We start from the raw sequence: 14,826 nt of genomic DNA, 5'->3' as shown, positions 1-14,826 counted from the left end.
AGTATGTAATAACATTTCTGAACAAGTATATTAGGAAAATATCAATATAGTGTTGTGATGAGATGTGCTGATGATCTGCATCTACTATGCTATGATACTTATGTTAGCTTCCATAACATGAGTATGAGACATAGATCACATAATACTGAAGAATTCAACAAACTTTAATAACAGTTCCTGATATTTACATACGTACACCTCAATTACAGGCCCTTGTGTGTTTGGGTTCAAACCAAGCAGCTGTACGTGCTGTACCATGTTTCCTCAGAATGTCACACTCCAAGCAGACAGAGCTCAGGAAGGTGGAGACTCAGAACTTTATACCATTAGGTCACATGTCATGATATAGTGAGGTCAGCTGAACTTGCATATTGGCATTGCAGTGCGATTGTACCACTACACAGAATTGATGATCTATTATACGATTTGAAACATCAGGTTGTACTGTAGATTGCCACTTATTGGAATGCATTTATTTTAAGGTACTTAGAGGTTAAAATGTTGGCCTTATTCCTGCATCAATTCTGGCTTTCAGATGCATTTAGCTACATTTAGAGGACACATGGTGTTGATGATCATATAGCTTCAGATCGACAATGTGTGAGATATACTCTATGAAAGGTTTGGCAAAAGTGAGGACTGCAGATGCTGGAGATTAGAGTCAAGGTGTTGGAAATACACAGCATGTCAGGCAGGATCTGAGCAGTAGGAAAATCAATGTTTTGGGCAGAAGCCCTTCAACAGGAATGCTGCCTGATCTGCTGTGCATTTCCAGCACCACGCTAATCTTGACTCTATGAAAGATTAAAAAGTGTGGTGCTGGAAAAGCGCAGCAGGTCAGTCAACCTCCGAGGAGCAGACGTTTCGGGCATAAGACCTTATGCCCGAAGCGTCTGCTCCTCAGATGCTGACTGACCTGCTGCGCTTTTCCAGCACCACACTTTTCAACTCTGGTCTCCAGCATCTGCAGTCCTCACTTTCTCCTCTATGAAAAGTTTGGTCATTCTAAAGGTTGTTTCTCAGTTTGCTGGCTGTTCACTTTGTCAGAGGGTTTGTGTATGTTTGGATTACATTCTGTGCAGCCAGCTTGGCTGTGATATATCATTTTGTTGGTCACCTGGGTCTTGTTCCAGGGTTTGGTTTGGCCTTGAAACCAGATTTTCTACACATGCCTACCCAATGTCCTTTGATGCCAGATGCTTGTGGATATGAGGAAATGCCAGACAACTTGTTTAGGTGTGACAAACCATGTCTAAGACAGATCTTGACAGTTTGGTGCACTTTGCTGGCGTTAGAAATGGCGTTGACTGTACCCAAAGCATGTTTGATCTTGACATGCCACCATGGCTGGATGCTGGTGACCATCTTCCAATAAGACATCAATGGTCCTTTAGCTTGCCAAAAACTCATGCCAGAAGGCTTTGATTGGAGTAGAAGTGATGAATTGAAAGTGACTGCAAGTTATATCAGTCTAGATTTTACCAATTATGACACCAGTGTCACTTTGAAAAATTGGGAGTTAAGGGAAAACTCTATGCACGTTAGAAGGAACATCCTTGCAAATGGTAGATAAGCTTTGGGGTTTTAGCAAGTGAATTGTCTAGATTTTACCAATTATGACACCAGTGTCACTTTGAAAAATTGGGAGTTAAGGGAAAACTCTATGCACGTTAGAAGGAACATTGTTGTAGTTGTTGGAGATCAGTCTTCTCAGCTTCAAAATATATTTACAAGAGTCCCTTACAGTTGTGTGCTCGACTCAACCATCTTCAGCTGCTTCATCAACGACCTCCAACCCATAATAAGCTTGAAAGTTCAGCTCCATTCACAAGTCCTCAGTGAAACAATGTCCTCAATGACCAAATGCAAATGACCAAATGCAACAAGACCTGGACAATATCTAGGCTTGGGCTGAGAAATAGCAAGTAACATTCATATTACATAATTTCCGATCTGTGACCATCTTTAACAAGACAGAATCTAATTACCATTGACATTCAATGGCATTACTATGACTGAATTCCCCCACTATCAATATCTGGGGAAGTGAAATGGACCGGCCATATAAACATGATGACTATAAGAAAGAGTCAAAGGGTAGAAATCCTGTAGAAGCAATTCACTTGCTAAAACCCCAAAGCTTGTCTACCATTTGCAAGGCACAAGTCTGGAGTGTGATCGAATGCTCTTCACTTTCCTGATTGACTGCAGCTACTACAATACTCAAGAAGCTTGATGCCACCAATGTCAAAGCAGTTTGCTTGATTGGCGGCAAATCTGTAAATACTCACTCTATCCACTACCAATGTTCAGTGACAAGCAGAATGTACTATCCCGACGCACAGCAGAAATTCATCAGCCCATGACCACCACCACCCAGGACAAGGATAGTACCTACATAGAACACCAGCACCTGTAAGTTCCCTTCCAGTTTTCCAGTTTCCTCATCATTCTGATTTCTTCAGTGTCACAGTGGCAAAATCCTGAAAATCACTCTCTGACAGCACTGTGAGTGTACCTACACAAAATTAACTGCAGCATTTCAAGAAGACTGTTCATCACCAGCTTCTCAAGGGAAAATAGAAGTGGAAAGTAAATGTTGGCCCAACTAGCGACACATACGTCTCATGAACTAATAAAAAGAGGCCAGCAAAGGTGATTTCTGCTGAATGAATAAGTAAATAAATTTGCAATTTAGTCTGTGACCTTGAAACTATCATTAAGTAATTTACAAAAAGAAATTTGCCATCCTTTTCCAGTCTGGCCAACATACAACTTGAGACCCATAAGAGTCATTGACTTTTAACTGCCTTCTGAAATGGCTGAGCAAGCCACTTAAGGACAATTAGGTATGAGAAATAAATAGTCATAATGAAACTCATTCATGAAAGAATGCATTTTTTAAAATTAGTAAGTTAATACTCAGATGCCCTGGGAAGAAGCAATAAATCTGTAAATTGGTCATCTCATCTGATTATAAAATACTTACAGTTACCATAACATGATAGTTAACCTAAGTTTCAGAAGAAGAAAGATTTGTATAGAAACCTAGATAACAGTAAACTGGAATGAGTTATCAACAGGTAAATCAATAAATAAATTGTGAGGTATTCAAAGAAATGGCTCAGCACTTGAACAAGTGAGCTAATGACAGAAAGATAGCTGGTTTAATTAAAGATAACACTTGCCCAATTAATCTAATCATGTTTTCAGAGAAGTTCACTAATAATGTAGATAAGAAAATTCATACCACCATTTGCTTTCAATGCTTAGTCATTAGTAGGTATAAAAAGTGAATTTTCTTCTAAATGAAAAAACAGAAGTTAATTTCAATGCATTTGTAATTTTGATTATTTAACATTTTTCAAATAGCTAATCAGCCATTTATCAGTAACTATGCTATACAGATCAATAATCCATCTACATAGACCATGGCTATTGGAGAAAGTATGAAAAGGAAAATGTTTTTGTTCTCAGGACACATTACTCATGACAGGCTGCTCTAGCTTGCTGCTTGAACTTTTTTCTTGAGTTTGTACAATTGAATGTCTTGGCAGATCACTTTAGTAGGTGCTAATCATTGCCATGCAGAGCGCATTAGTTATGGATGAGTGTAATTCAATAGCTTAACCACTCGTCATATGTGACTCATTAGAAATCCGGATAATTTAATTTTGATTAGGAAATAACAAAGGAACAAAAGATATTCAATGCACATGTGATACCATTATGCGTATACACAATGTATGCAAGTGAACTCTAAATACTATGGTGAAATATTAAGCTATAAAAGCAAGGCTTTTTTTACCGTGATAAGTTTCTTACATCCTTGGTTGCTTTTAAAATGGTATGTAACATGAATGAAAACAGACCTCAACAACCATTGAAACAAGAGGAACATTGGTAGAGGGTAGTTCTCATTATTAAGCAAAACACTTTTGTTTATTTAGCATTTTTCGCAACTTCTGAATATCCCAAAACACTTTATAGACAATTAAATACTTTTGCAATATTACCACTGATCTATGAAGGTAATGCTGCAGCTAATTTGTCCACACCAAGCTCCCTAAACAGAAACATAATAATGACAACATATTGTAGTTTAGTAATGTTGGTTGCTGATAGTCAGAACACAGGGAGAACTCCCCACTCCTGTGCAAAATAGTCTGGGGGCAGTGTTGGTAGTGATGACGTTGAGCTTTGACTCAGAACCTCGCACAGGTCCAGGCAGCAGCAGATAAAGTGGAGGTGGTGATGTTCCAGGAGCAATTTCCAGTGTCAGGAAGGAGATCGCAGAGGCCAAATATGTGAATGGGAGCTGTGGCCTATGACAGAACTGTACAATTCCAAGTCTTATGCTTTAATTTCTTGCTTTTTATTTAGTTTTGCTTTGATTTCTTGATTTTTATTTAGAAATTTAAGAAGGCGACTGATAGTGGTGTTCTTTTGCACTTTTTGCTGCATTCCTGTACTCCAGTATGCGTGATAATAAATCTAATTTAATTTAATACTGCATCCATCTGAAGACTCTTAAAGTCTTGTTTGAAATACAACACCTTTGTCACAGCAACATAACCTCAGCACTACTTTGAAGTGTTGATCTAACACCATTGAAGTGAAAAGCACTTTGGGATTGTTCTAAGATAACCAAATTGGTCTTATCTATGTAAAAAAACCTCCAGTCCTTCCAGAAGACCACCAGATGACTGCACTAAATGTTCTGACATATTTCAAGTAGGGTGCAAATGATAAACAGATCATAAAAAGTCATTTGAGATGCTAGTGAAAAATCACAAAAATCTGTTACAAATAAGACTGTAGTAGATACAGGGGAGTTCCAGCATGATTAACATCTCCCCTGCGTAATGAAAATTCGCTCAGCAAGTATCAAATCTCATGTTGTGCTTCCAAGTAATACTACACAAATTTAATAAATGTAGGTAAAACATTTATGCATTTTATTTAAAATGAAATTAATGATACATGCATCTTCTAAAAGGAGTGAAACACCGAAGGCTAGTGAATTATCAACTTCTTCCCTCATAAGTAAAACTATCACTTAAACTTCACATTCTCACTTGTGAACTAAATGTACTCCTTTCTGAAACCAATTATGTTTTCACACTATTGCCTATTATTTCCAGTTAACAAACTTTAGAAAAACACTATAACCCTATGTTACTTATCTCTTTAAGGTTTATATAAATTTGAGATGATGGGTGAAAAAATGATCAACATTCAAGAGGATAATATTCAAACAGGACGTAAACAATGCTTCAGTCATTTCTAAATGTACTTGAAACTACAGCATTTATCCTATTTCAAATATCATCAAAATGTTACATCAAGCCAAATAAAATCATTCTGTATGAAGAGCATTAGCAATCATGGTAAGTTTATGTCTAAGACCTTCTTTCTTCTGTTTCAGATATCTTTCCATGGCCCTGGCTTCCTCAAGTATTGTGTTAAGCTGTTGGACATGCTTGGCATTCACTGCTGTCCTTTGACTTAAATAAGTAGCAAGAAAGATTTAATTAGAGTCTGAATAATTCATATAATGTCCAGTTTAAATTTATTGAAAATAGTTACCTTAAAGTTTCGGTATATGTAGACAGCAGAACATTAACTACTTCATTGACATCTGTTGAAAAACATAAGAGCTGAAGTTGACAATAAAATGTTCTAAATACAATTCTGTGTCATATTCACAAAGTCAGAGTGATTGACTAGACTAACGTATTCATGAAATTAAAAATCACTGGTGCAGTATTTGTGAATTTATTCAATCACAGAAATAACTCAAGAATAGATTAAGTATTGAATAACAATAAATATAATTAATTATAGAAGAATTAAGTAAGCTAATTATTTGTGTAAACTGGCCTTTGACCAATTTATCCGTGATGTATGCTCCAGTAAGTTCAGCATTTTTTGATGAACATGCTAATTTCTATGAATAGTTTCCAGCATCTGCAGTCCTTACTTTCTCCTAATTTCTATGAATAGTTAAGGTACTAGTTCTTGGAAGACAATTCTAAATGTTTCTTTGATTGATCCGAAGGAAGATTAACTAGAACCAGAATAATTTTGATCAAGATACATACACAAATAAACAAACACATTTTAGTAAATCAGATATGAGTAGAAACACAAACAAATAAGCTGATAGACCTCTGCTCAGTGTATTGAGTGTGAAATTAAACCACTGCTGCATCAGTCAGATATTATAGATAATCATGCTTCATTGCACTACACCATCTTCATTGCACTACACCAGCTCTAGAGCCATCTTCAGGACTTTCATTCTGCTCTAAAATACATTTACTGTTTTGGATGTAGGATTGTTAGCTAGGCTGCAAGGTTCGTTTACAGACGTTTCGTCACCATACTAGGTAACATCTTCAGTGAGCCTCTGGATGAAGCACTGGTGGTATAGCCCACTTTCTATTTATGTGTTTGAGTCTCCTTGGGTTGGTGATGTCATTTCCTGTTTTTTTCTCAGGGGTAGTAAATGGGATCCAAGACAATGTGTTCCAGTTGGAATGCCATGCTTCTACGAATTCTTGTGTGTGTTTCTGTTTGGCTTGTCCTAGGATGGATGTGGTGTCCCAGTCGAAGTGGTGTCCTTCCTCATCCGTATGTAAGGATACTAGTGAGAGTGGGTCATGTCTTTTTGTGGCTAGTTGATATTCATGTACGAGAATTCCTAGAAGCATGGCATTCCAACTGGAACATCATCATCCAGAGGCTCACTGAAGATGTTACCTAGTATGGTGATGAAACGTCTGAAAATGAACCTTCCAACTCAGTGAGCACACCTACATCCAGAACCTCAACCTGAGTTACAAATCTTTGCAAATCTCACTAACATTTACTGTCATAACTAAAACTCTATTTATCAATGTTTTAGTAGAACTTCCTGATAATCCACTATTTATTATTTTAAAAACTAAGTTGCAACGAATTTTCCAATTATGTATTTTTGTCAGCAATTAATTATTTGCTGAATGTTTTCTTAAAAGTCACAACTTAATATTGATTACTGTTCAACATCAGCCGAAGGCCCCACCTACCAGATGGAATGTGGGAGTTAGCCTCTTCTGCTGACTAAAAGCTATGGCTGGATTTAATGGTTGTCAGGCAGTTAAATGGGTACCCTAAGTAGCTATTTCCATTGGGGTGGTCCACAGTTGGGCACATCCTATAAAAAGGACATCATCTCAACATAAAGCCTTGTAATGCTGTGAAGACAACTCCTGCCAATAGTGGAAAGAAGAGACTGTTAGGACTCTAGAAGCGCCTTGATTAGCCCAAGAGCAGAAAGATCACCCAACACCTAACTAGCAGTAAATTCCCAATTTAGATGTGTAGGTAATAGGTGCAGTGCCCTCTCTGTCCTTGATTTGGAGATGCCAGTGTTGGACTGGGGTGTACAAAGTTAAAAATCACACAACACCAGGTTATAGTCCAACAGGTTTAATTGGAAGCACACTAGCTTTTGGAGTGCCGTTCCTTCATCAGGTGGTTGTCCACACAACCACCTGATGATGGAGCAGCGCTCTGAAAGCTAGTGTGCTTCCAATTAAACCTGTTGGACTATAACCTGGTGTTGTATGATTTTTAACTCTCTGTCCTTGGCAGGGATGTAAAATGCCAGTCAGTGGCTTTAATTATTATGCTGTCAAAGGTGAAGATTTGAATAAAGTTCGAGGGGACCGGCCCAATTCCTTGCAACTGTTGTGGCAAGCAACCTAATAACTTAACAATTACATACTGTAGATTAATATCTGTCAGTTTGCAAAAGGTAAAAACTATCCTAGTAAAAAGCAAAATCACAAAGCTATCAAAGTCTTCTTTCAGCTAATTTGTCAGTCTAAAAACTTCAGGGATACAAGCCTAGTCATAGGATTTTTATAGTTCACATGATGGTACATAACATGTCCAGAAATTTGGAGTTCAATGATAGGGTCCTTTGAAGGACACCGGATTGGAATCTATCCTGACAGTTTTCACCATTTTTAACAGGCTCTTGTGGCGCAGTGATAGATCCTTACATCTGAGCCAAAAGGCAGAGGTTCAAGTCTCACCTTCTCCAGAAGTGTTTGATATCAAATCTGAATAGATTGATCAGGAAAATACCTTACTTAGGAAAATGAGCAGGCTGAAGTAAATGTGATTTTACATGAGATGGCAAAGCGTATAAGTAAAATGATCAAAATAAAAAAAAAATTCTACTTAGCAACTGCCTTTTACAATTATCAGCAGCTGCACCTGGAATCTCATTACTAAGACAACACTAATTTTTAAAATATTAATTCATAGGATGTGATGTCCCTGACAAAGTCAGCACTTACTATCCATTCCTAGATACCTCTGGTACTGGGCAGTCTTCTTGAACTGCTGCAATCCATGTGGTATAGGTAGACCCACAGTGATGTTAGAAAGGGAGTTCCAGGATTTTGACTCTGTGACAGCGAAGGAATGGCAATATGTTTCCGAATCAGGATGATGTGTCTTGGAGAGATGCAGGTGACAGTGTTCCCATGCATCTGCATCCCTTGTAATTTTAGGTGGCAGAGGTCATCTAGATCCTAATCTGCTTGAAACTGACAAACATTTTAAACTGGTAGTAAGCATTAGTAAACTGCTCAAAATATCGCACTTAAAATATCATAAGCTGAAAAAATATAATCAAATCCCATGGTAATGGTAAATAGAAGTATTTGCCCTAGACAATCACGGTTAGTGTGGATGGTACAAGTGGTGAGGACTGTACTGAGCAGCTACAATGAATCACTTATTTAAAGACATGTCACGGTCTGCTTTTGGAATCAGTCAATGATCCTGAGCTCAAGGAAAAGCTAAAATAAAATCAAAAATTAGTATATAATCTGTGAAATCATTTTATAACCTGCTGTCCTAGATCAGAAGCCTGCACCTTTCAATCAAACATGACACATCTAAGTTTGTAAATACCAATTTATTTTGAAGTTGCTTTTTATTAATGTGCAAGCATGTTGCACAACACTTGTGAAACATGAAAAAAATATTTGTGGTAAGTTATGAAGAGTTAATAAAAAATTGAGCTGAATATTTAATCAGTTTAAATTTTAAGAAAAATGTTTTTTAAAAAAGTTAGGAGTTAATCCACTTCCAACAAAAGAGGTAGTGTCATTCTGATTTATTTTAAAAAGGAAATGTTCAGGAAATATTACACCGATGCTGAATTACCTTGCAATATTTTTTCTACTGATCCTGAATTGGAAGAGCACCCTCCTCCATCTGAAGTAGAAGTCAAAGCCACATGTCTTTTGGTTTGCATGGGAGTTTCACAATATTCATTCTATGATATGCAAGATGTAGAGACATATTAGAATTATACCCTTGAATTCTGCATCATATATCAAAAACTTTTGCCTTTTCACTCTGGATCAACAGTGCAAAGATAACAGCACTTTTTTTATTTTGCTAAACAAATGTACTTTTTCTTCTTTCAGCAGCTGATTAGGCAGTACGGCCATTAGATCAATTTCATCTGTCTGTACAACAACATTAGCAGGATTGGCCTACATCTCGACATTTAATTAATGTTTTTGGTTTGATAGGGAGTATGAGTATGAAAGTACGATGATTCAAACTGTGCAGCAAACAGTCGGATCACCAGCAAATAGTCCAATAAGGTTGAATTTAGGCTGGTTTCTGATCTTTCTACTTGTTCACACAAAATATCTGATCAAAAAAGTATGATAACCTACCTACACGCCTTCAAGAACAAATAAACAAATCCAATAATGTAAGACAATAAGAGAAGTAGCTGTAGCATTTGATCCAGTGAGAGAGTGAGGTATAACCAAGGGCATAGGACCATAGGGTGAAACTATTTCAATCTTTGGAACAGGAATTCTTTCTGCACATGTAATGACAGGTTGGTAAAGGTTAGATGGGGGAAGCTTTCCTTGCTTTAGAATTCTAACCCTCAAGAATCTCTCTAAATTAATAAACTGAAATAACTGCACAGGGGCCGGTATCCTGTCACCAAGTCACCCTTTATTTATACATGCTCAATACATGGACTCGGTCCAGCAAGCTCAGAGAAAACCTTCTGAATCTCACGTTTTTACCTGTCAGCCAGGGTTCCTTGATTGGCCCAAGTTAACTCCAAGCAAGGATCTCATAATCATTGAGAAAGTTTATAGCCTTAAAACTTGTCCTTAAACATTTAGACTAAAACATAATTTTGAATTGTGGAGCACATTTGCTGCACACTGGTCAGTGGACAGGCAGGGAGGGTAGGATGATTGAGAACATTTTCCTTAACATCAGCAAATCTGTATAAACAAGACACCGAGTGATAACATTCACGGCTGTTCCTTCATGAAATTAATAAACAATGTTTAATTCTGACCTCGGAATAAAACTCGGTATCAATTAACTTCTCTCTCGAATTATTGTCCTTCACTGTTACCTGTCTAGTTCAGAACATGCAGTGCTTTCATTAACTTTTGTGTTTAAACAGTGACGCATTTGTAAACCTGTGTATAAAAATAGTCTGTTTTTGATAGTACGACAGTATGGCCTGCCAAGGCTCTTAAAGATGCTCTACTCTCCTGGATTAATAGAATCTAGTTTGCCTGGCCTATAGGTATCAGTGTTATGTTGTAACAGTGATGCTATTAGCAAATGAAGGGAATGATTAAACTAAACTGTCTGTAAGAGTTTTTTTATTCCAGACCACCAAAGAGTACAATCTCTGGGACAAACCATGAGAGAGGCTTATAGGTCCGAGTCCACAAGAGATTCCCTGAACCGTCTCAAATCTGTACTTCAACACACCTGGCCCTAGTTTGAATCACTCTGTTGATATCAACTGAATCCACGTTACTTCCACCTTCAGTGGTCAATATCAATAACATGCATAGTATCCCAGATAGGCAAACTGAAAATATTAGCTAAGCCAGTTAACAGATGGAACATAATAGAACCTTATTTTCCTGGATAAGAGCCAACAGAACTCCAAATAACTTGCACTTGAGTTGCCTGAATGTCTCCTGACCTTCAGTTTAAACACAGGCTATAATTTCCAATAACCAATTTTCCTTTGCAAGATCATTAAAAAAAGTTACCTAATTTGATCTACCCAATTTGTCAATCTTTTCTCTAATGATCCTTTACACAGCAATTCCCCATGTTCAAAGGTTTAGTTCTTAGTACTGATGAATGAACAATGTTTATTCTCAATCATTGGTAGTGAGAAACAGTTCACACGTATAAAGTGCCTGTAACAAATGGGCAGCTCCAGTTTGAACTGAGAGGACCAGCTGATTGTTTGAATAATCCTGGCGCAATCAGATACCATAACAGGACAATCTTTACAGAATCACAGAACTATTATTGTGCAATGGTGCTATTGCTCAGTCCATCATGTCTGCATGGGCTTGCCAATTTCTTGTCTTTTTCCCCATAATCCTGCACATTATTTGAATAGAAACAATCATCCTTTGCTCTTTTGAATGCCCCAACTGACCTGTCTCCATCAGAATTCCAGGCAGTGCATTCTAGACCCTAACTACATATCTCTTCTCAGCTTCCATTTGCTTCTTTTGCCAAACAGTAAATCTGTGCCCTTGGTTCCCAATCCTTTTACGAGTGGGAACAATTTCTCCCCAATCACTCTGCTCGGGCTCCTCATAATTTTGGAAACTTGTGTCAAATCTCTTCTTATGTTTTTCCTCTGGAAGCAGAACATTCCCAACTTCTTGAATCTTTCCTCAAACCTTAAGACTTTCATCCCTGCAACCATTTTCATAAATCTTTTCTGCTTAGTGTACAGTATGATAACATGCCACTTGAAACAAAACACAATACTCCAGATGATGTCTAACCAGTTCATTATAACCTCAAATAATAGCAAAATAATGCAGATGCTGCATATCTGAAATATAGTTCAGAAGAAGAATCATTGGACTCAAAATAATGACTGCTTCTCTCTTCACAGATGCTGTCAGACTTGCTGAGTTTCTCTAGTATTTTCTGTTTTTATCTCATAGTACCCTCCCTGCTCTAATATTCTATGCCCCGATTAATGAAACATCGAATACTGTATGCTTAGTTAACAACCAGTCATGCTACTTTTAACGACCTATTCATCAAACAGTATTATCTCAAACTTTTCCGCACTGAACCTCATCTACCTTTCCATTCTGTCTTGTCAATAATCTTTTGAAGTTCCATACATTCTCCTCATAGTTTACAATTCTCCAAAATTGTCTGTCGTCTTCAAAATTTAAAATTGTTCCCAGCATACCAAGATCTATATTATCATTATATATATAAAATAAAACAAGGATCCCAACACCAAAACCTGAAAAATCCCATGACAAATGCTCCAGCCAAAAAAAATGCATATAAACTGTTATGTTTCTTATCCTTCATTTAATCTTTATCCATGTAACTCATGTCCCTTTTATAACTTTAATATAATTTTAAAGCTGACACCACCAATTAATCTGGATTAGATTGGGACGTCTTCAGAGATTTGGGCGCTAGAGGATCATTTGCCTGAGGTAGACACCCTTGATTGATAAACAGCAAGAATTGAGACGTATTGGCCACAGATTCACATTATGTCATGATGAGACATTAAATTAAAATAGCTGCCCATATTATCTTATCATGTAAACGTCTTACCTATATTTACTATCACTATTAGTCTACTGATAGCAAAATTTAAACTCAGAATACAAATATATCAACAGAACAATGTGAAAATAACTAATAATGAACAGATTACAATATCAATATCAAAAATGTTAAAATGGCATTACACATGATTCTCTCCAGTAGTCTTTTAGATTTATTGCTTGTATCAAGTAGTGCATACCTGTTATGAAGTTAATCGTTGCACCGATAACATCATTTATCACCCAGCCCTAGCTGTCCTTGAGAAGGTGATGGTGAGCTGCCTTCTAGAATTACTGCAGTCTATTTTCCGTAGGTACACTCATAATACCATTAAGGAGGAATTCCAGGATTTTGATCCAGCAACATTGAGGAAATGGCATCTTATCTGCAAATCAGAATGGTGAGAGCCTTGGAGAAGAACTTGCAGGTGGTGGTATCCCTATGTATTTGTTGCCCTTTTCCTTCTAGGTGGTAGTGGTCATGGGTTTAGAAAGTGCTGTCAATGGAACCTTGGTGAAATTCACCACTGCTGCTACTGAGTGTTGGTGGTAGAGGGAGTGAATGTTTGTGGATGTGGTGCCAATTAAGCAGGCTGCTTTGTTCTGGATGGTGTCAAATGTCTTGAGTGTTGTTGGAGATGCACTCATCCAAACAAGTGAGGAGTATTCCATCACATTCCTGACTTGTGCCTTGTAGCTGGTGGGCAGACTTTAAAGAGTCAGGAAATGAAGCATTCACACCTTGGACCACTGATGCACAGCAGCAATGTATGAATGCTCCCCTAACAGCACCTTCCAAACGTGCAATCTCTATTATGTGGAAGGACAAGGGCAACAGATGCATGAACATTATCTCCTGCAAGATGTGCCCAAAGCTGCACAACATCCTGTTTTGATCTAAATTGCTGCTCCTTCACTGTTGTTCCAATGGAACTCCCTCCTTACCCTGACCCCAGGACCACAATAGTTCAAGAAGGCAATTCACTATCACCATCTCAAAGAAAATTAGGGATAAGCAACAAATAGTGGCCTAGCTAGCAACATCAATATCCTGTAAAACAACACATGCTCAAAACTACTGAAAATGAATAGTTAAGAGTATTTATTTTTAACTCAGGGAAGGATCACTGGAATACAAATTTACCTTTACTGCACAAATATAAAGTTGGCAAAAGCAGAGAGAGACACTCGGCCAGAATTACATGCTTATAGCAGAGTCTGTCCACTGTGGTCTCCATTTAAATTAACAGAACAGCAAGGGGGTTTGTAATCCTCTCCACCAAATACTTTATACCCAGATATTTGAAGCAAAAATCTATTCCTTTGAATAAAAGTTGCATGATGTTGCATACCTCCATTTCTTTTGTACGCTTTATCCCTTTAGTTTCAATAATTTTCACTGGAACAGCTGACATCTGACTCTAAGCATATGAAAAGAAAGTCATATGAATTACCATTCCAATACTAAAAGCATTATATGATATCAGCATTTTTAAATGCTTACAGCACACCTTTCTCCATACTGTGATACAAATTATACAGTAAATACGATTTAACAATGGATAAAATTGTGATTTTTCTTCAGCCTACTGTTAAATTTCATGCAGTATGAATTAACATATCCAGCACATATTAGGGATGAAAAAGAACAAATTCATTGTGAAATGTTCAATTACACAGTAAGTTGTGCATATACTTGTTGTAATATGGAGCATTGATGTTACATGGGCTCCATGTTTGAGGCAGTGATTCTGGGCAGCTTGTCAAATGATAGAACCTCTATACTTTCAAGTTGGTATCTACACACTTTGTGAATGGGTTTCACTGCCATCATTTTCTTTTTCTTTTAGGAGAATAAACTACAAATACCTTATCCAGAAGTTGTTTGACATATGAAGCAGAAGCAGCGAAGGCACATTCTTTACAATCAGGAAGTAGCTGAATGATTCTTGCTAGCTACTACAAATTGATCATTCCTAAATTCATATAATTTGGAGATGCCAGTGTTGGACTGAGGTGTACAAAGTTAAAAATCACACAACACCAGGTTATAGTCCAACAGGTTTAATTGGAAGCACACTAGCTTTCGGAGCACCGCTCCTTCATCAGGTGATTGTGGAGGACACAATTCTAAGGCACAGAATTT

Source organism: Chiloscyllium plagiosum, chromosome 35 (genome assembly GCF_004010195.1).
Source record: "Chiloscyllium plagiosum isolate BGI_BamShark_2017 chromosome 35, ASM401019v2, whole genome shotgun sequence".
Taxonomy (NCBI): domain Eukaryota; kingdom Metazoa; phylum Chordata; class Chondrichthyes; order Orectolobiformes; family Hemiscylliidae; genus Chiloscyllium; species Chiloscyllium plagiosum.
Note: the sequence above shows the minus strand (reverse complement) of the source record.